Here is a 9,852-nt window from a genome sequence, read left to right as displayed (position 1 = left end):
CGCGCGGCGGGGGTCGACGCGGGGGCGGAGCGGGCGGGGGGCCCCCGCCGGCGGGGGCGCGCGCGGCGGCGCGCGGCCGGCTCGAGTCATCAATTATGCAAGGACTCGGGCGGCGCGGGGGGCGGGCGCGGGGAGCGCTCCAAGATGGCGCCCACCGCAGTCCCGCCCGCCGCATCCTCGGCGCCTCTGCAGTCCGGCCGCGCCTCCCGGGCCCCGCGCTAGGGCCGTCGTTGCCTCCCTCGCCGCCGCTGCCGTAAGTCGCCCCGGAGCCCCCGCCCCGGCGCCGCTCCTCGCCCGCCGGCTTCCCCTTCTCGCCTCGGGACCCCGGAGCGGGGCTCGCCCATCTCCGGTCGGGGGCTTTGCCGCAGAGCGCGCGGCGGGGCTCGAGGGGCCGCGGAGCTGGGTTTCTGTCCTCCCGGTTTTGGACAGGTGTTTGGAAGTCTTGCTTCCTTCTACCGTGTTTACCAGGGGTCCCTGAGGAGAGTTAAGGACCACCGGCCACCACCCCCATACACCCTCGCTCTTCTCGTCTCTTGGCTGCATTGGGGGACACTGGCCTGCCCTCGGCGCCCCTTCGGTGGTGCAGCCTCCCTCCCCCCACCTCCAAGGGCCGGGACAGAGTCGGGGCCCCTCTCGGGGTTGCACTGGGAAGGGCAGTGCTGTCGGGATCTTCCTACAGCAGCCCCTCAGCTCTACCCCCTCCCCCATGTCTTACTGCATCCTTCTCCCCCATCCGGCTCCAGATCGTTACCAACTGCAGAAGCCAGGAGCTCCTGGGTTCTTAGGGCAGCCAGGACTCCCCCTGTCCTTTACTCGGATGCGTCCGTCCCCCTCCTGACAGGGTGCTCTGGGGCTGTGTTGGGGGCCCTCGGGACCTTCCTCGGCAGGCTAGAATTCCTGCATTAGGGAGTACATCACTTTCAGAATATCCCCCTTCCCCCACCCCCATCCCTACGCCACCCGATGCAGAGCTTGTTCCTCTCCTCCTTTCTCCCTTCCCTCCCCCACCTTACCAGGATCAGCAGCACCCCGGGCTTCTTAGCGTTTGGCTTACAGGACTGCCCAGCTCCACAGACCCCTCCTCTCTAGTTCTCTTGGTACTTGGGGGACAGCAAAGCTTCTGCATTTTTCCTCAGAGCTCAGCTCCATCCCCTCTGCCTGCGGCAACCACCGGTGGAGACTTGGCAGTTAACTTTCCGGGGGTTAGCTGGGGCTTTCAGACCCATTCAGAGGCCCCGACTTAGAGGTCGGGTGGGGTGGGAATCATTTTTCAGTTTGATAAATACGATTCTTCAAACCATGCGTTCCATCCAACTACTCCACCCTGTGCCCTCTTCCTCACTTACACTGCAGTTTTTGAAACACGGGGGAATGCATTTTATATCGGGAGATTCCGAGATTCTCGGCATCGGTGTTCATAATAAAAGAATGTCATCTGTTTGGGGGAGGGGGAGAAACTTGGCGTTGCATCTGGCTAATCCAGGGAGAGGGAGAAATAATTAACATGAAGCAAACTCTACCACACCAGGAAAATTTAGTGGGTACCAGAGAAGCAGGAATGGAAGCAGGAAATGTGGGTGAGGGCTTTGGGAGCAAAGGGCGATAGTGCTTTTTATAACTATTTTCTCAAGTTTAAACCTGGAGAGCCTTCAGAGACGTCTCCGTGTGTTAGGGCTGGGGGATGTTTTAGCTTTCCATAGGAGATTTCGGGTGTGGTAGACTGTTTCACAGTCTCTCTGTACTTTGCATTCCTCCACGTGCATTATTAGAAGATAATGGAGGTGGGGGGGACTTTATTTTTTCCTCAAAGAAAAAAAATTTTTTTTGATGTGTAATGCAAATGGCTGGAGAATATTAGCATCCGGTGCCATTCTGGTAGAAATCTCGGGGGGAATCAGACTTAAATTGCTGAAAGCTTTGTAGCACGTTGCCTGTAACCCGGTTCTTGAAATACTGCAGCATTTTTTCTTTGGAACTCATGACCCATAAGGCCTTCAGTTCTCCCTGAAAGAGGATTTGATTGCTTGGGAGGGGGTGGTAGTGATGGTTTGGTATTCAGCAAGCATCATCTGTCCTAGAAATCGAGTCTCTCCCTGGAGAGGGCTCTGAGCATGTTCTATGTTTTCAACATCTGATTTAGGGTATGTGTAAATGTGCTGTGTTTCTTGGTAGGGCTGGTGGTGGAGATTGCAAAGCAGTTCTTGATAGTGCAGGCCAATTATTGGTTTCTTGAATTCAGTTTGAGAGGCAGAGTTAATATACCTTTGGTTTTCATTTGGGGTTTTGTCAACTTTCATCAAAGTACTTAAAGGATTTTATTTTAAGTTAATAAAGGACTATGAAGTAGAATATAGCATACTTAAAAACAAACACCGTACAGTGCTTGATGCTATTTTTTGGTAGGAGCTTTAACAAATTTTTCTCATGGTGCAGCTTTGGGTGCCCGTGTTTGGGCTTGCACCAGGGTTTCTTGCTGTGGTGCTTAAAGGACAGTTCCCTGGTTTCTTGCTGTGGTGCTAAAAGGACAGTTCCCTGGTTTCTTGCTGTGGTGCTTAAAGGACAGTTCCTGGACCAGCCCTGCCATGAAGTACGCACATGCTGGGCACGATTTGGGTTTTTCTTTGCTTTTATTATCAGCAGGCTTTCTTGTAGATGTGTGTGTGCATGCGCAGCTGGGTTTATTCTTGAGATTGCAGGCCTAGTTATCATATTTTATTACTCCCACGTAACTTCATTTTGGCTGTCCCTCAGGGAGACAGTGTTTTACAGGCTGCAACAGATCCATATGTAAGACATACAGTGACATTTTGCTGACTACATTGTTTTAGCACATTTTGGTAATTTCAAGTAGCAAGGCTCAGTTAATAATTATGGGAATTTGGTCTCCACAATTAATCAGATAGCTTGCTAAGTCAAGCTGGCTCAGAAGGAAATCTTCTCTGGGTTGATTTGAACAGTGAGCTGAGAAAAGGACTTGATACAACAGAGACCAGTATGCAATCCATTATATCACTAGAGTAGACTTGTCAAAAAATTTATTTTAAAATTCTAGAAAGGGAAGGTGGCCATAAAATTCAGCTCTACAACCTCCCAGCACAGAAATTCCATTATGGGAGATCTTTGCTTTGAATACTTCCGTTGGTAGGGAACTTCCTTCTATGTAAAGTTAGCTCATTCCATTTGGGTTCACTGTGATTAAAGTACTTTAATGTCATTGAAAAGATAACACACATAATGTTAAAAGACTTATGGTTTGGGGCTATATCAAGGCCAGATGTCATTCTTGTGCTAATTACCAAGAAAAGATTGACTATTGATATTCTGTAGCAATTATACAAGAAATCCCCATCTGCTTGAAAAGAACACAGAGATAAAGACGTATCCACCTAAAGCAAGAAAAACATTCCATGAATGGAGAGAAAAATAATTATCTTTAATGTGCTGATGTTATGTAACAAGTTCTAGAGGCATAGGCATGAATTAATGAATACATAATTTCATCAATTATATCTGACAAAGGAAAAAATAACCCCACATTGTATAGAAAGTGTTAAAGATGCAAAGTTTATCCAGAGTGCGATTAGTTCCCGTAATTATGAAAATAACACATTCTTATTACAGAAAAATTTTAATATATGTAAAAAAAAACAGGAAAAGGTCATCCTTAGTTTTAACTATCCTAAGCAAAATAGTTGTCAATGTTTTATTGTATATTTTCAGTCTTTTTTTTTATAGGAGGGCAAGAAGCACTTGCAAATGTTATTCAGAGTAATAGTATTTAGACTATGCACTTAAGAGTCTAAAAGCCTGGGTTTAAAAATACTATTATTCTGAGTTTCTGAGCATGGTATCATTTTCTAAGCTGGTTCTTGCCACTTAAAATATGTTAGTGCATAGAACATGGGGCGCCTGGGTGGCTCAGTGGGTTAAAGCCTCTGCCTTCGGCTCGGGTCATGATCCCAGGGTCCTGGGATCGAGCCCCACATCGGGCTCTCTGCTCAGCGGGGAGCCTGCTTCCTCCTCTCTCTGCCTGCCTCTCTGCCTACTTGTGATCTCTCTGTCAGATAAGTAAATAAAATCTTTAAAAAAATATGTTAGTGCATAGAATAATGCCTCACACACAGTAGGTACAGAGGGAGAATATTTGTTGATTTGATAATTAAGGAAAGATTTCTTTATTCCTCTAGTTATCTTGCCATATTTAAATCAAGAGACTTTACAGGCCAATTCTAAGAATGAATTCTTTCACATTAAAGATAATTTTTTTGAAAATTTAAAAATGATTAAGAAAATAGGTAAATTAAATATAACCATCTAGTGTTTAAGTCCCTAAATGAAACTATGGCTATTAAAGTGTACAAGGAAGGAAACAGAACTGTCACACTGTAGGTGTATATTAATTGCTGAAATGTGGTATGACAGGCTTTTAGGTCTAACCTGGTAATTCAACCTAAAACAATAATTTTTAGGAATAGGAAATAAATGCAGGAAAAGGAGAGACAAGCAGGAAGTCTTCTGGGAAATTTTTCTCTGTCTCTCTGTGAATGTATGGAAACACAGCTAGGACACACAGTTAAGTACCATGTCTGGAATTAAGGTGAAATGAAGACACTAGCAGGTTGCCATAGTTAACACCATTGAGAAGAAGCAGCAGCAGTATGGGCTTAATTAAGTTCATGTCTTGACACTGCTACTTATTAGGTTTGTGACTTTGGGCAAATTAATGTATTTGAGCTACAGTGTTCTCATCTATAAAAATAAGTATAATAATACCTATGTTTGGGTGTTTGTGGGGATTAAAGGAAATCGCTGTTACCTTGTGGTTTCTGAAACATAGAGCTCAATGTATATTTGCTCCTTTCCCTCTAAGGATTTAGCAGCTTAGTGTGTGTTTATACACGTATTTGATATAGTATAGATATGTGTATTAAATTTTGGTAGTCTGAAAGGCAGATAGTTGCTTTTCTCTTCAGTCTGGCATAGAGGATAGGATCTGCAGATACCCTGACTTGGATGGGCGTTGCTGGTCTAAGAGGAGAAAAGTTTTATTATACAATTGCAGTGCTGATCTCCACCACGACCATGCAAATATTGTTACCAAAGTAATTCCTCAGTCATTCCCAAACTATCCTAGAGTAGGACGTTACCCAAGAGAAATGCTCTGGCACTGACAGCCAGCTGGCAGGCCGTGAACTGTTTTTAGCTATAGCCTGGGATCTGAAGGCAGAATGGACTCAAAGAATGAGGCTCCCCTTTATTCTTCCTTGAGCTGGATATCTTAATTATGATGAGTGATTATCAAGTTTGGAGTTGCTTTTGTCTTCAGCACCATTCTAAGTTTTCCCATTATATTTGCACTGATTTATTTGAATGGGTCTCATATAGTTAGATCTCACAGCTGACCATCTACCTTTGGTAATTATTATTCTATGTTTGTCTGTTTATCAGAACTTTTAAAAACCTGGGACGCCTGAGTGGCTCAGTTGGTTAAGCATCTGCCTTTGGCTCAGGTCATGATCCCAGGGTCCTGGGATCCAGCCCCGCATTGGACTCTTTGCTCAGCAGAGAGCCTGCTTCTCCCTCTGTCTGTGTCCTCCCCCCACTCTACGTGTGTGCTTGCTCATTCTCTCTCTCTGACAAATAAATAAATAAATAAATAAATAAATAAATAAAATCTTTAAAAACATTTTTTAAAAAGATTTTGTTTATTTGACAGAGATCACAAGTAGGCAGAGAGGCAGGCAGAGAGAGAGGGGGGAAGCAGGCTCCCCGCTGAGCAGAGAGTCCGATGTGGGGCCAAAGGCAGAGGCTTTAACCCACGGAGCCACCCTGGCGCCACTAAAAAATTTTTTTTTAAAAAAGAACTTTTAAAATCCTTCTATCAGTTGGTTGTTTGAATTAGGTAAGGCAAATATTATTCTACCAATTTTACAGCTGAGAAAATTGAGTATCCCAGAACTTAACCACATAGTCTAGGACTACAGGACCATTAAGTCATGGAGTGGAGATGGGTGCCCAGGTTGGTTGGCTGACCCATGATTAAAGATTTTTTTTCCCCATGATGCTCATATAACTAAGTAACGTGAACAATTTTGGCTTTATTTTAAGAAATTATCATTATCCTAGGTAGCTAAATGTGTTTTAGTGAGTGGGTATAATTAAAGATTCTGGGATAGGCAGAGGGAGGGCAAAAGTACCTTTGAAGGATAGCATTTTGAAAGCAGGGAAAATGAACAGAAGATGTGTTACTTGTTGAAGTAACACACGTGTTTTGTTTCTGCAGCTCTCCTGAGTACTTTTTTAAAGGTCATCGTGTCTGCTTATCTTTCTTTATTTCTCTTGCACATGAATACATACATATAGTTACTCATAAATACTCCCATATTGCCAACAAAAGTTATAACCAGGACTGTGGAGGAATTATGGCCTCTACCACCTGACTTCTTTGCTAATGCAAAGCTGAAATTGGTGTAGGACTGTATACTGGGGATTGGTGCTGGAATGGGTATTCAGGGTGTAGCAGAGAAAGGTTCTGGGAGGCTCTTGGGCTATAGCAGCAAAGGTGGAAGTGGATAATAGTTAAGATTTCCCTTAGGTGTTTGGAGATGTGCCCTATTGAGGAAAGGGGAACAAATAAAAGCTGGGGGCTGAGGGTTGAAGAGGTACTCTAGGTTTGGGACTCAAGTTCTCTTGACCCTGAAAAGTATTGATTGGGTTAGGGTGACTGAAATGTTGGGGGGGGGTTCTGAAGCACTTTCATATTCACTGTTGGCAGAGAGGCCTCCCGTGTTCAGGGGCTTGTTCTGGGACCTGGAAGTAGAAAGCACTGAAATCCCCCAGAAGACATATTAACAGGCTCTTTTCATGTTCAGTTGATTAGTGCTGTTTTTATGCTATAAAATCTTTGGGTTCCTGGGGAGTAAGGATGTTAGAGAAATCTAAGTGAATGTGTATTTATCCAGGGAATGGATTCTCTAGGCTGTGAATTTTACGTCATTTATTTCCCTCCCTTTCCCTACATTTTAGGTATTTAACTGATCATTAGCGTATCCACCAGAATGAACTTGGGAAGGAAAAAAATCCAAATTAAAATGTTACTTTAAGTTTTTAGGTAGTGGCTGATAAAGGAAGAGATCACTACTGCTTTATCAATGAAAAGGCAATTCATTTTTCAGCTGTTCTTATTCTCTTATTATTTCAGCAGTTCACAATTGAAGGCTAAACTTCCAAAAGCTTAATATTCACTGGTAGCAAGTATGAAATAGCATTTTTCCTTCATTTGACTGAGCAACTGTCCTGTAAATAAATAGATTTTCATATATGACATGGTTAGTTTCTTGTTTTAGGAGGAACTCCTCTTCAAGTAAGGATAATGCATTAGGCTTTTGCTTTATATTCACTGCTGTCTTTTTTGTCTTAACAAGAAGCTGAATAAAACACTTTTAAATGAAAAGAAAATTATGTATTATTATTAAATTGTGGAGAAAAATTGAGCAGTTTGCAAATGAGACTGGTAGAGCTTTATCAGAAGTCAGAATACCCAGAAATCTCACTTGCTACAAAATTCTCAATTGGATTTCCTAAGATTTTGGCGAAGACTAAAGAGGCGAAATGCCTTGCTTCTAGGAAAGAGGCATTAAAGAAAATAGGCATTTTTTTTTAAAGATTTGTGCTGTGATGAAGAAGAAAGTATTGGGAGTGTGAGGAATCATTGGAGCAGACTTTGAGAAAGTGTGAGAATGACTACTGTGAATGGACAAGGGAGTTTGGACGTGAAGTTGGGGAACTGCTCATTTTTTAAGAGAAAGAGTTATCTCTCCTCTGCAGACTCTTTTGGAAGCCTCTCTGTGGCCTGATATTCTGGATGGGGTTTGGAACCTTGGAAAGGTGTCTTTTTTTTTTTTTTCTTTTAATGTTATTTTATCCTTAGCCTGCTAGAACTGTGCTACAAATTGCTTTCTTTATCCCATCCTTACATTGGAAAAGTTAGGTAGTGTTTTCTTGCTTTATACTAAAAAATTTAGTAACATTCTTAAATATTATTTTGTTTCCTCTTTTTTAAAAAAAGATTCTCAGTCATTTAATATAAAAAAATTTACTCAGAAGGCACTGTTGAAGTTATCTCTCTCATTCTATGTTGTAAAATATGTACTTTACAATTGAGTAGCTAACAGAGGCTGTTCAAAAATCAGAAGGTTCAAGGTTAAGTCTTCTTATAACTATCTACCAGTTAGTCAGTATGCACTCCATAAAGGCAACTATCATTACCAGCTTCTCTTGTATTCTTTTCTGTGTACATATACAACTGTGCACATTCTCTCCCCTGGCCCATACCCAGTTATTTCTAGTGTCTTTTAGAGAAAACTATTAAAATAGTTTCGGGATTTGAACTCTCCTTTTAAATCACCTTAGATTAATTTTCCCCTTAGGATATAGATAATCCCTTATGTTTTATATTTCTTAGTGAAATTTCTTGGCTTATTTAAGGTAAAAAGTTAATTTGGGCCAAAGCACCCATTTCCTACCAACTAAGTTGTTTTTTAGGGTTTCCATATGAGAATTACATATGAAAAAGTATAGAGAAAGACATGGCCTCAAGAACTATTGGCGCTTTGATTTCTGTGGGGAACTGTAGATCCCCTATCCTGACCATACCAATCGACAGAATTTTCATGAGTAACAACTAAAGGTGAGGCATTGTGACATGTGTTGAAAGATACTGTAGAGATAGACCTTATGTTGCAGGAATGTATTTATTGGGTGAAATAAATTATAAACACAACATGTTAAATAAGAGGTGTTCATAATGGCTCATGACAACAACTGTAGGGGGTTTAAATGTCATATAAATGGTATAGAATTTTTATTTATTTATTTATTTTAGAAAAGAGAGTTTTAAGCTGATACGATGAGAGGGTGATGGAAGAAGTATGACTTGAACTGAGCTTTACAGAATGGTTGGGTAAGACAGTGTGAGTCAAAGTAAGAAGGTGAGAATGCATGAGGTATTTTGGGAGTGCAGTGAACGAATCAGTTGGGCTGTGGTAGAATGTCACCTCCCCTTCCCCAGCAGGTACGCCTGCAAAAGATAGGGTAGAGGTAGCCCAACATTAATGATTTTTCGAAGCTGTGTTTATCCTTAGAGACCATGGAGAACATAGAGGATTTTTGAGGTAGCACAGAATGACACATCATCAAAGCTGTGCTAAAAGGTGTCAGGAGGATTGGGTAGCAATGTGTAATAGGACAGAATAGAACATAGAATGGATGTCCAGCTAATTGACTGTTTGGTTTGGCCTTAGATGGGTGGTGACAAGGGCTTGGACCAGGATTGTAATGATGAAGATGGAAAGGAAGGAAAAGAGAGAGAATTTTGTATATGTGTGTCCCATGTATTTAAGTAATATTTCCCTAATGTAAGAAATAGTTTATAGGACGACTCAGTAGGACTTGATGAAAGACTACATGGGAAAAGGGAGGAGGAGGAGTTCAAGATTATTTTGCCATTTTAAAATTCAGAGATATAATCTTCTATTTAGAACATTGGGTGCGGGTATAGGCTGTAATACATGTTGGCAGTCTAGTCCAGACCAACTTGGTTATTAGCAAGCTATCTTTAATTTTTTAAAGTTGTGTTTGTTTTTTTTTTTGTAATCTCTGCATCCGATGTGGGGCTCAAATTCATGACCCCGAGATCAAGAGTCAGGTGCTTTTCTAACTGAGCCAACCCAGCACCTTTATTTCTAATTTTTAATCCTTTCTTTGCAGAGAATTACCACCCCCCCCTTGAGCTTCTAAAGTTTTCTTTAAGAGAAACCTAAGTGTTCCCACTTCTTTATTCTCTGTGCTTGC

At 42.1% G+C, this 9,852-nt stretch overlaps 1 protein-coding gene across 5 annotated transcripts in view; it reads left to right on the top strand.

Annotated features, from left to right (window-relative positions):
• SCN8A (sodium voltage-gated channel alpha subunit 8) overlaps positions 1-9,852 on the top strand; it is a 171,503-nt gene that overhangs the window by 552 nt on the left and 161,099 nt on the right. For 4 of the 5 annotated variants that reach the window (XM_032876747.1, XM_032876751.1, XM_032876749.1 and 1 more), the window contains exon 1: positions 114-253. The exons of the other annotated variant lie outside the window; for it this stretch is intronic. The gene's annotated coding sequence lies outside the window, so the exon portion shown is untranslated. Of the gene's footprint in view, positions 1-113; positions 254-9,852 lie in introns of those variants that run through there. 5 annotated transcript variants of the gene reach the window in all.

Source organism: Lontra canadensis, unplaced genomic scaffold (genome assembly GCF_010015895.1).
Source record: "Lontra canadensis isolate GAN:19392208 unplaced genomic scaffold, GSC_riverotter_1.0 scaffold59, whole genome shotgun sequence".
Taxonomy (NCBI): domain Eukaryota; kingdom Metazoa; phylum Chordata; class Mammalia; order Carnivora; family Mustelidae; genus Lontra; species Lontra canadensis.
This window is presented reverse-complemented; position numbering and strand designations above follow the sequence as displayed.